Source organism: Chinchilla lanigera, unplaced genomic scaffold (assembly GCF_000276665.1).
Source record: "Chinchilla lanigera isolate Chin_1 unplaced genomic scaffold, ChiLan1.0 scaffold00103, whole genome shotgun sequence".
NCBI classification, from domain to species: domain Eukaryota; kingdom Metazoa; phylum Chordata; class Mammalia; order Rodentia; family Chinchillidae; genus Chinchilla; species Chinchilla lanigera.
This window is the reverse complement of record NW_004955504.1, coordinates 4,566,870-4,580,066: the sequence shown is the minus strand read 5'-3', so window position 1 is coordinate 4,580,066 and position 13,197 is coordinate 4,566,870.

Here is a 13,197-nt window from a genome sequence, read left to right as displayed (position 1 = left end):
TATATATATATATTCCCTTCCTTCTTTTCTCCTTTCCTCCATCCCAGTTGTTCTTTCCTTTTGAACAGTTTCTTTCTCTTTCACTATGTCTATTGTATCTTTGGGATCTTATTTACTCTTTCAGTTTCTTACGCTAGGGAGACAATACAATGTTTACAAACATGTGGGTCTGATTTACTTCACTTATGAGTGTGGTCTCTAGTTTAATCCATTTATCCATAAAAGCCTCAAGTCTATCTCTCTTTAAGGCTGAATAGCTCTCCATTGTATAAAAATAACCACTTCTTTTTTATCCACTCCTCAGTTGATGGGTATTTGGGCTGCTTCCAAGACTTAGTTATTACAAATTATGCTGCTATAAACACGGGTGCACATACATTGCTGTGGTATGATGTTTTCAGTTCTTCTGGAAAAATACCCAGAAGGAGAATAGCTGGGTCGGAATGGGACCTCTAATCCTAGATTTTTGAGGAATCTCCACACTAATGTCCTCATGGTTGCACCAGTCTATACTCCCACCAACAGTGAAGAGTTCCTTTCTCCCCACAGCCCCTCCAGCATTTGTTATTTGTTGATTGCTTGATGACAGCCATTCTTTCTGGGAAGAGATGGAATCTCAGTGTTGTTTTAATTTGCATTTCTTGAATGACCAATGATGTTGAACATTTTTTCATGTATTTATTTGCCATTTGTATTTCTTCATCTGAGAAATGTGTATTCATCTCAGATGCCCATTTTTGTATTGGGTCTTTGAATTTTGGGGGCCTGATTTTTTTTAATTCTTTATATGTTCTAGATAGAAGTCCTTTGTCTGGGAGACAGTTGGCTAAATTTTTTTCCAATTTGTGTGTTTTCTTTTCACTCTGTTGGTCATTTCTTTGATGTGCAAAATCTTTTTAATAAGATGAGATCCCAGTTGTTGATTGTTTTAGGTATTTTCCATGCAATTTGGTTTTTGCTCATGAACTCTCTGCCTATCCCCAGGTCTTCAAGATTCTTTATTCAACCATAAAGAACAAAATTTTGTCAATTTCAAAAAATTGAATGCATCTAGAGGTGATCATGTTGAGCAAAGTAAACCAGACTCTGAGAGACAAACATTGTATGTCCTCCCTACAGTATGTGGAATCTAAAAAACAAACAAACAAACAAAAAAAGACAAGAAACTAGAAGGGAGAATACTCTAAGACAAAGGGAAGGGAAGGAGAGGGGTTGTTATGAGGCTGGGTAATAGTGAGTAGTGTGTGATCAAAATACATTATGCACATTGAAGCCCCAAAAACATGTGAAAGTAGGAGAAGGGTGGGTAAAGGCGGTTTAGAGAGGGAAAGAAATAAAGTCAGTTGTGTGCCTGTGCAAATTTGCCAAAGTGAAATCTATTCATCTGTATAATCAATATTCACTTATAAACAGTGTGGGAGGGAAACTAAAAGTAAATAGAAAGAAAAAAAATAGAGTGGAGAGCAATGACAGCTACATGATAGAGACAGGAGTTGGGGACACCTGCTCCAGGTGGAAAGGCTGGGCTGTTCCAGGGCATCGTCAGTGTTGGGCCTGGAGGCCCCAGAAACCCCCTATTGAGAGACAGTGAACATCTTTCTGTGCAGAGAACCTGAGAAGCACAAGGGAAGAGAGCTGATTCCAGCACACAGGCCACAGTATGTAGCAAAGTGAGATCTGGCACAGAAAGAAAGGCTGAGAATTGAGAAGGGTCAATCTGCGTAGGGAGCAGAGGCTGGACACGTCTCCCACGCCACTTGCTCTAGTGGCAAAAACTTTTTAATAAAATGATATCCCAGCTGTTGATTCTTTTAGGTATTTCCCATGCAATTTGGTTTTTGTTCATGAACTCTCTGCCTACCTCCATGTCTTCAAGATTCTTTATTCAGCCATAAAAAATAAAATTTTGTCAATTTCAGAAAACTGAATGTCAGTGGTTTTTATCATCTCTTTGCATCTGGTTTCTGTATCTCTGCCTGAGTCCTTGGGTTTTGAAGGAACAGAGAATGAGAAGAGGATATCTGCTGCCCCAGTGATGATGGACTCCACAGAGCTTTCTTTAGCCAGTAGAAGTGGACAGAAGTTGGGGAGCCAGTTCCAGACCACAGTTGCAAGGCAAACCTCATGTTCTCACTCACCCTCTTCTCTTCTGATTATCTTTCACCAAAGGACATGCCTGAGTGGCCACTTGTTCCTTATTCACATGTAAGTAGATTCTAGCCTCAGACACAGCTTAGAGCCCTGCAGCCTGAACTGCAGTCAATCTGCAGTCACATGAACATTATGACAAAGATTGTCATTGCAAAACACTACATTTGGGGATGTTTGTTATTGAGTATTACTGTGATACTAGCTAACTAACACATACCATATTAATAAACTTAGATTTCCTTCTGAAGGAGATGGAGAGCCCCAGTGAATGATTCTAGTAGAAGAAAGATCAGACAAGATTGGCATTTTAGAAAATTCTTATCTGGCATTTGTGGAACAGTTGAACTAGAAAAAGAAAAGAATTGGAGCAGGGAAATGAGTCAAAAAGCTGCTGGATAGGAAGCCAAACTGTGGCAATGGTCCCAGAGGTGGAGAAAAGACAAGTCCAAGAGCTGCTGAAAAGGTAACATAAAGGACCTGCTTGGGGATGAATGTATCAGTTAGAGCTCACTAGAGGAACAGATTATATATATATATATATATATATATATATATATATATATATATATGAATGATTTTATACAGGATGTACTATTTAGACTAAAATGGCTGCCTGTAGAATCAGTGGGAGAAATATTACAAAATGGCCATCTGTGTGCTGGAGAGCCAGAGGATCCAGTCCAAAATTGAAAACAGTGTGGGGCAGACGTGAGTCTGTTGCAAAGCATAAGTATTTGTGTTGGAAGGCAGAAGAGTCAGCACTGGAAACTTGCAAGAACTGGAAACTTGCAAGAACTGGAAACCAACATCTAGAGGCAATGGTGAAGACCACAGCTCCTCAAAAGAAGCAAAAGGGGAAACGTCATCTTTCCTTTTTATGCCATTCAAAATACAAGGCTATTGGTTGATAACACTCACATCCGGGTGGGTCTTCCTTCCTCAGTTAGCTGACTTACATGTCAATCGTCTAACACATCCAAAACTTTACTAAACTGCAGGGCAGTTCTTACTCAAGTCAAGTGAATGATCACAAAATCACAGTGAGTGATCACAATGAGTTAATGAAGGAGAGTTTTGAATAACTCCTATTTTCTGCTCCACTGCATTCCCTAGCTGGGGGAATCCTAAGGAAAGTTAACAAATTTAGTCCATTTGGATCCATTCCATCTGACATTCCAGGGTCAATCTTAATGGAATGGCTACTCTGGTCAGGAGCACACCAGAATGACCTGCACTGGAGCTAGGGTTTAGGGAAGCTCTGCCAAAACGTGGGCAGTACTGATACTGGCCAAAAGACCAGGGTGACATGCAGCATGAAAATGAGAATAGAATGGAAAACAGGAGCTCCCTTGTGAAAAATAAAAACCAAAGTACAAGAAAGTGTTTCAAAAAGAGAAAAGTAAAGCAACAACTACAAAAAAAATAAAAAATAAAAAAAGCTGCAAAAGTTGAGTTTCAAAGCCCCTAGCATGATCATGGGTCATAGAATTGGTGGTGGAAAGAACATCTCATAAAACACCAGCACACTGTCCTGTGCTCAGCTTCTTCCTGGAGAGAGAACAGGGAGTAAGAACAGGAAGGAGAATGGGAAATGATGCTTCTGCTTCTAACATATAGTCTGTGGCTGAGAGCTGGGAGCTAGCACTGGCAGCAAAACAAGAAAGACAGATTCTGCATTCTTTTGCATCAAAGCAATGGTCAAAGCCACACATGTGATGAAGGGACACAGAGAGCTGGAGAAAAGAAGAGAACAGCACAGATGACAGTTAGGTGTAAGACCATGACACTCCATCCAAGCTCCCAAGGAGGCAGAGTCAACAGTGAGGGTTGGGATATTGCTCCTGCTGTGGCAGAAACCTTGGAGAAACAAGCCTGGGGAAGGGATGTCTGTGAGATAGAGCAGATACCACAGGCAGGCTGAGCAGAATTAAACAGATTTGTGGCACACAGCAGCTGGGTTGCAGAGTTCCAGTGGCTCAGAGGGAAGAAAGCCAGACTGAATTGTAAGGAATGAGTGGGGCCTGGAGGAACAGCATGAGTTCATTCTTTGGAGAACCGTGGTGAGAAGAGAGGTGGGTATGGCAGTCTAGGAATATTCTTTCCAATAAGGAGATGTTACCATATCTTTGTCACTGAAAGAAAGGACACACATGGGACAGAGGTGATTTCTAATCCAGGAAGAGCCACAGAGGAAGTTTGCAGCATGGGACAGAGCCCCAGGTCAAGCACAAAGCTTGAGTATAAAACAGACTTGCTCTGGAAGACATTGAGGAGGAAAGAGGCCTGAATAAGGACCCAGGTGAGTGGAAACCAGGAAGGGAGGACCCAGTGCTGAGCTTGACAGGTGCTATGTGACCTTTTGGTAGGCTACGGAGCAGACAAGCTTGAGAACTTGGGCAAGGAGGAAGCATTTAGAATTAGAAGCTGCTTAAAAATGGATAGTGGAAAGTCACATGGTGTTGGCTCTCAAGTGGGGTAAGGTAGTTTGTCTCTTCTTTTCACAGGACCAATTACAGGATCATGATTTTTTAAGATAGTAAGAACAAACACAAAAAGGATGGCTGAATTCATTCTGAGAAAAGAAAAAGAGCAGGATGAGGTCAACTCTTTTCCAATGAGAGTATTGACCAGAAAAAGGCTGATGTAACCAGTGCTAACCCTCATCTGGAGATGACTTGTTAGGGAGACAGTTTGATGTCACCAAGGCAGAGCTGCATCTGCAGGCGACACATGAGCCTCAGGGCTGTTCTCCTCCTTTAGTTTGTTGTGACATTCTTGAAATAAGCTAAGGAGGAAATCAGGAAGAAGAAAATGGAAAAAAAAGAGAAAGCAAAAGTCAGAATGCAGAAAACATCAGGTTTAGAAAGAATTAACAGCAGTTCAAGAGGAAGAGCTTGCATTTAGGAAAGGAGGTCGAGACTGTGGCCTTAGACATAGGAAATTTTATGTGACAGCCAAGCCCTGTTTGTGCTGATGGAAGGCAACTGAGGATAGGTCACTGGGGCTGGGAAGAGTTCAAACAGGGCCAACCAGTGGCCAACATTCATAGGCTGTCCAAAGGGGCATGTTTTCCATGGAGTGTCACAAGGAAAGGCAAGTAAATGTCTAAATGTTCGCAAAATGCAGAGTAGAAAATGTGTGTGGTATTGCTTCCTGAAATGCATATCCTCAACTTAGTCACAAGAAAATATCTGACAACCCCATAATAAAGGGCATTTTAAAAATACCTGATCAGTTCTCTTAAAAAGTGTCAAGAGCATATCTGATGAGGAGAGTCTGAGCCTATCACAAACCAAAGACACCAAGGAGACCTGACAGCTACAGCAGGGTGGACCGTGGGCCAGTCCTGTGACATGGAAGGATGTCGGTAGAAAAACCAAGAATCCAGCAAGAGTCAGGAGCTGAGCTCCTAGTAAGATGCGCATGACCGCTTCTTAGATTTGATCACTGCCCGAGGTAGTGCAAGAAGGGAAGCAGAGGCAACAGAACATGTGCTGCTGTGCAATTTCTCTGCCCATTGTGCTGTTTAGAATTTAATTGCAAAACAAGAGATGGGTGTCAAGTTTCCATGTAGTAGAGAAATGCAGGCACCTCCGGCTCTTCTCTTCCTGAAGCATCTCGCTCAAGTCCACAATGAAACCTCTGTGCAAGCACCTCTGCAGGGACTGACACCCTCAAAAACACAGTCAGGAAAGCCCATGTTGCTCTGCTCTGCACCTCCCCATTCAGCCATGCTTCAGAACTGTGTGAAGCACGCATGTGTCATGGGAAACAGCACCGCTCCCCAGAAGTGTCCCCATCCTCACTCCTGGAGCTTGGGCTACCCGAGGCTGCATGGCAAAGGGAACTGAGGCTTCACATGAAAGTGAGCTGGCACATCAGCTGACTCTGAGAGGAAGAGTGTATCAGGATCATCACAAGGTCCTAATGGAGGAGGAAATCAGAAGTGAGAACCACACAGAAGACAGCATGGAAAGAGCCAGTCCGCCGTCGCTGGCCTCCAAGAGGAAGGAAGAGTCCATGAGCCAAGCACGTGGGTGGGAAAGCAACAAGGGATTTTCAGGAGGGGAACACAGCCATGGAATCACCCAGAATTTACTATGGAGCTAACAGTAAAATAATAAACATGTGTGGTGTTACAGCGCAAATACCTTAAGTAGAACACTGCCGGAGACTCTTAAATATCTTCTTCCACAATTCTTGGGTTAAAGAATATACAAAAGTTAATTTTTCATAATGGGTGCCATTTTCATTAGGGCTATTGCCTACCCAACTATGGGGTATACGGTCAATGCTGTATTTGCGAGAAAATTTCATTCATTTACATTTTTTTCTTTCCCCCCTTTCTCATCACTGTATATGTATAATGCATAATAAGTACATCCACCGTGGGGAATTGGTACATACACATATTACACCTTAGTTGTTTTTACTTTGCCTTTTCCTCCCCTCCCTCCTGTCTCTCCCCAGTCCCCAATTCCTCTCCCCATCTCCAAAAGATGAATGTGAATGAAACACCTACTTTTAAAATTTCTGAAACTTGAAAAAGTAGAATAGTGAAGTTTCCCCTACCCCAAAAAATGCAGGAGGAAGAAAATAAATCAAAATTTAATGAAAGAAGAATTATAATTGGTAAACTAATTCAAAAACATATTTTAATAACAGCTAGAAATAATTTAGAAATAACACTTGTAAAATTCTTTGCATAAGCACATGCTGATCAAATATAAAATTTCAGCAAAACTGATGGCTTTCCAGAAAATTTTAAGTCATCTAAATCTACTTGAGAAAAGATAAAATATTTGCCTCCAAAAATTACTTTCAAAAACAGACCACAAATCTAAAACCTAGATCTTGATTTCTAATATCCTTCTGCAATAAGAAGGAACCCAGCTCTCCTTAGAGAAATGGCTAATTCTAGGACAACATGTGCCTGGAGCATTTTATAATGCCAGGAAATAAGGAAATGCTCCCAAAAAAAGAGAAAGAAAACTCACAAAGTCAAAAGGACACGGAGCCAACTGAAAATGTTTTCCATCGCCAAAACTGAAACAATTGGAGCAACACAAGTCATATTTTGAATCAGAACCTAAGATATAAAATTAATATCCAGGAGTCCATATTAGCATGAATAAATAAAGGGGAATAAGAAAACAAGTTCTTCTCCACAGAGAAGAATTTTAATTAGGTATATGGGTAACCATATAGGTATATATATTAGGTATATGGGTAATATATTAATACCTAATATATATTAGGTGTATGGGTAACATCGTCCCCTAATGGGACGATAGCATGAAAAGGGTCACTTGGTGTCACGGTTGGGATCCACTATACATATTCTGAAAGAGGCTTATTGTCTTAAAGGAGTGGTTGTTGGTTGGATTTTGGAAAGCAACTGGATCCAGAGAGCTCTCACTTCACCAGTTGATTGATCCACTGGTGAGATCATCGTTTGCTGACATTAGTACAGACGAGGTGAGGTAGACCTAGTTGGGCCTAGGTGAAGGAGTAGGGCAAGGGTGAGTGCCCTTGGGGACTATCTGGTGCCTGACCCCTCTCTTCTGGCTCTGCTTCCTGGCTGCCCTGAGGTGAGCAGCTTTCTCTGCACCACGCCCTTCCACCAGGATGTTTCTGCATCACTGCAGACCAAAAAGCAACGGAGCCAGCTAATCATGGACTGCACCCTCTGAGATCAGGAGCCAGAATAAACCATTTCTCCTTTAGGTTGCTTTCCTCCAATATTTGGTCACAGCAATGAAAAGCTAACTAAAATCTTAGGTAAAAACTGAAGAGATCTGAATCAAGAATGGAATTTAGTTAATGGAAGATATCAATACTGGTTCCTTAATTGTAGCAAATGTACCATTCTAACAGGAGCAGTCAACATTGAGGAAACCAGGGATGGGATATATGGGAATACTGTTATCTGTGTAATTCTCCTGTGAATCCATCTCTTTTTTGGTACTGGGAATCAAACTCAGGACCTTGTGCTTGCCAGGCAGGCACTTATGTCACTGAAGCTATATCTTCAGCCATCTCCTGTAAATCCAAAACTGTTATAAAAAACAAAATTGATTTTGAAAAAGGTCACAAGTTAATATTAATAAATTTCTAGGTAATTCTTTTATAGCATCAAGGGAATGATCATTAATGGTATGTTAGAGAGCACAGAAATATACAAAAAGGGTTTTATTGTTTAATATAAGAAAATATAACAAAAAGGTTTAATTGTTTAATATAAGCTAATACAAACATTTGACAGCAGCAAACACATGTAAGATAAGTAGACATATGGATCCTAAAATATTGGCAAATTGAATTAAACATTGCATTAAAAGAAAAGTGCATTCCAACAAAATGTAATATGCAGTTTAACATTAAAATATCTATTGCTAAAATATTAACTTCTCACTTTAAAATATCAAATGTTACAAAAAAGTTTAAATATGCTTAAAAAGTATATTTCAATATTTATAATAGATGAAAATTCCTAACAATGCAGAAATTTTAAAATTTGGTTAACGCAATAAAGAACATCTATTTTAAATCAATAGGCATCATACCTAAAACTCAAGTGGTAGTCTCACAGAAGTCAGTAATAAGACCATCATGGCCTAAGAGTTCTCTAGCATCTACCATGCTTCTGGAAGCTGATTATAAGATATTATATGGCACAAACAAGGAGTGGTGGTTCATGCCTACACTTGCAGCACTGTGAAAAGTGGAGGGAGAAAGACTGAAAGATCAGGCCCCACCTGGGCAACTTAGTGACTTTAGTGAGATCCTGCCTCAAAATAAAACTTTAATAAAGAGTTAGGGATATAGCTCAGTGCAGGGGACCTGAGTTAAATCTCTAGTATTGCAAAATGAGAAGGGCAAAAAATATTACAAGGCATAAATTAGAAATAAGAAAGCCTCACTGCAAAAAAGGAAAGTTCCATTAATTTTAAAAGCTCTTAGGGATGGGAAAAAAAGGAGGTACCGAGATATATGAAGTACAGGTACAAATTCCCTACGATGAATATGATGATATGCATCGCTAAAGGGTACCAATATACTCAATAATAAAAATAAATAAATAAAGGCTATCACTGCATTTCTAAGGGAAAAAATGAAACATTTTAAAAAGCTGTTGGACTAACCAGGGGATACAGCAAGTTTGCCAGATTCAATGTAAACACACTTTATGTGTATTACCAATAATCTGCTAGAAAATATATTACAAAAATCCATGCTCTAACATCAACTAAAAGTACACTACGTCAACCTAAGAAGAAATGTGATTGGGGTGACTGGCACACACTTATAATGCCAGGACTCTGGGATGCTGAAACAGGAGGGTCACAAGTTCAAGCCCAGCCTGGGCAACTTAGTGACTTAGGGAGACATTTCTCAAAAACAGAGAAAAAGGACTGGGGATGCAGCTCAGTGCCAAGGGCCTGGGTCTAATGGGGAGAGGAGGCAGAGCAGGGAGGGAGGAAGAGAGAGAGGGAAGCAGGGGTAGAGACCTGGCCGAAGAGGCTAAAGGCCCATGAAAGAGCAGCTCAGTATAGAAGTTAGAAAAAGATCCAGGGGAGAAGCCAGGAGGGAATTATAAACCTCAGGTACTGCAGAAACATCAAGGTGGTGAGCGAGGAGCTGTTGAACGAGGCTAGTGACCTCTGAACTACCCAGTACTCACCCAGGTATCTGTGGCCACATGCAAGGAGTCACAAGAAAGAAAGAAGAAAGGAAGAAAGGAAGGAAGAAGAAGAGAAAGACTAAATTTTTGAAGGCTTCTTCCACCAAAAACCAGGTTTGAGTCTCAGGCATGCTGCAGTCTGGCCGCTTTGACCTGGTCGCACAAGTCTTCCAAAGAAAATAAAGCCAATCTCGGAGGAAAGTAGTTTGTGTCCAGTGGGTCTCTTGAGTGGAGGAAAAGCTGCAGAACCAGAGAGACAGTTGTGGGGCAAAGACCAAGGTAGTCACTGTCCAGGAATTGAAGCCCCGGATGACCCAGCCTCAGCTACCAAGCTTGGGAAATCCGGTTTCTCAAACCTGGACCTTCGAAAAGAGAAACACCCCGGTCATCACTATGCCCAAAGTCAAGTCGTGAAGGGTGAGGTCCTTCAAGCTTCAGTGAAAGTAGTACTTGTTTAATTCCAGGCTTAAAGGGTTGAAAAATAACTGTTGAACCATTACTGGGGAAAAGAAAAAATAAACAGGACAACAAACATGATGTTATGGTTTGTGTCAGGATGTGACCCCAAAGCCTTATTCAGTCATGGTGGAGGAGGCTTTGCAGAAGCAGTTGAATCTAGGGTTTGTGATTGGCTCATTGCCTAGTGCTGGGATTGGGGGTGTGAATGCTGTAGCCTGTACACAACATAAGGGAGGAAAAGAGGCTAGTTTTCCCCTTTTTTGCTCTTGTTGCTTTTGCTGTCTTCTGCCGCCTTAAACTGTTGCCCCTGTGCCATGCCACCCCACCTTGGAGCCAGCTGATTATGGACTGAAACCTCCACACACTGTGAGCTAAATAAACCTTTCCTTCCTTAATTTTGGGCATTGAGTATTTTGTCTCAGCAAAGAGAGAAAAGTAACTAAGACACATGATGTGAGGTTTGTGGGTATTCTGTGTAGTCACTAACTTTTAACTACTTTCCTAAAATGAAGCAGAAATCAGTACTAATAATTGCTGTGTGCACAAATACACACACACACACACACACACACACACACACACACACACATTCCATTGCTCAGAAACTGCAACCTTGGCTTTTGGCTCCAGATCTACAAAATCACCTGTTTGTGCTTCAGGTTTTAATCATTTACATGGAAGACTAATGTTTTAAAACTCACAAGTAAATAACGTGTAGAATTTAAGACTGGTTCAAGTTTAAGATACTTGGATTCAGATTCCTCAGATTAAGGCTTCCCTGTCTAACCCTGACTTCCTTCATATTCTCAAGATAAGAATGTATATAAACATAGCTCCTAGCTCAACACAGTGAACCACTATTTAGCTGAAAAATGAAATGCTGCCAGCCCACCCCTCCCTCTCAGCAGAGCAGTAAAGGTATGAAACTCCAGAAGACAAGCATTTTGAGCCATTGCTAGAAGCAGAAAAAGATGATTGTTATATAGAGTCCAAATATCCACACAAGTAACCAAGCTTTCTGCGAATAAAGTGAAATTTCTATCCAATTTATGTCTGTAGTACTGTAAGATGTAAATCTTTTACTAAAATTTGGCCTTGTTGGAAAACAAACTGACTTCTTTCAAACTAACAAATGCAATCATTCAAAGTGCAATTATTTGCCAGGTGTGGTGGTGCATGCCTGTAATTCCAGCACCCCAGAGGCTGCGACAGGAAGATCACTGTGAGTTTGAGGACAGCCAGGGCTACACAGTAAGTTCAAGGCCAGCCTGAATTGCATAGCAAAACCCTGTCTCAAAAAGACAAAAATAAAATAAAATAAAGTGCAATCATTTTTCCCTAAAATGGAAGAGAAGAGGGTAAACTAAAGCACATGCAAGCTGCATCACGTGTCTTGGGCCTGAGCAAAACTGAACACCCCAACCTCATCCAGAGGCACTGTGAGGGGAGGGGCTGAAGAGAAAGATGAGGACCCCAGGTCAGCACCTCAGTGCCTCGCTCACCTGCACAAAGACACCCGTGTTTTCAGGGCTACCCGAAGCGGTGTCAAGCCTGACACTGAGAATTTAATTGGGTTGGACAAAGGCAAAGTGCTGCTTGACAGCAGAGCTGGGGGCGACAGGAAACAGAAGCAAAGGACCTGCCTGATGGGGCCCCAAGGAAAATGAGAGCCTTTGGACCTCAGGTACTGGGGCTCCTGAGACAAGGAGGGAAGGCTGGAAACACCAGGGCTGGAGGGTTCAGTTCAGTCCAAAAGAGGTTTAGAAAGGAGCATAGATTTGTGAAAAGAGGAGGAACGTGATTGTACCAATAGAAAGGAAGAGAATCAACTGAGCATGCGCTTGCAGGTTTACTCCTGGGCTCCATATCCTGTTCTATTGCTTGCTGTGTCTGTTTTCATACTCGGATCATGCTGTTCTGATTACTACAGCTTTCTCATAGACTTTGAACTCAGGAAGTGGGTTTTTATTTCGTTTTGTTTGTTGCTCAAGATTGCTTTGGTAAGTTGAAGACTTCTGTGGTTCTATAAGAGTTTTAGGACTGTTTTCCCTCATTTCTGTGAATAATCACATCGGAATTCTGATTGTGATGGCATTGAATCTGTAGATGCAAACTGCTTTTCCACTAAGGTGCTAAGAACACACAGTCTCTTCAATAGTGCTGGGAAAACTGAGTATCCACGTGCAGAATGGAAAAATTAGAATCTGGCCTCATACCATTTATACAAATCAACCCCAGTGGACTAAAGATGTCACAGTGGGACATGAAGTTGTAGCATGACAAAACAAAAACACGGGAGGAGTACAACCAAGATCCGTCTGGGCAAAGATTTATTAGATGTGATCCCAGAAGCATGCAGAACAAAGCAAAAACAGACAAATGGGGCAGCATCTAACCAAAAGGCACAACAAAGAAAACAGTAGTCTACAGAGACAACCCAGAGATTGGGGAAGGAATTGCAAATCATATATCTGATAAGGGACTAATATACAAAACATTAGGAATTCAGTGTCAAGAAAATAAAAAACCGATCAGACATGGGCAAAACATCTAAACAGGCAGTTCTTGAAAGAAGACAAAAATACCAATGGATATATGAAAATTGCTTGTCATCACTGACCACCAGGGAAATGGAAGTTAAAACCGCAGCGAGCTAGCATCTCACACCTGTTTGGGTGCCGCTACCAATGCAGGTCAGGGCATAGAGAAAAGACACTCTGGTGAGCGGGTGGTGAGAATGGAAATTGATATAGCTCTTGTGGAAAACTGCGTGGAGATTCCTCAGCAGACTTAAACTAACGCACCTATATAATCTCACAAATCCAGGTCCGGGCGTCTCTCTGAAGGAAGTGAAATCAGTAAGCCCAAGAACACTGACACTGCCATGTTCATGGTAGCATGAT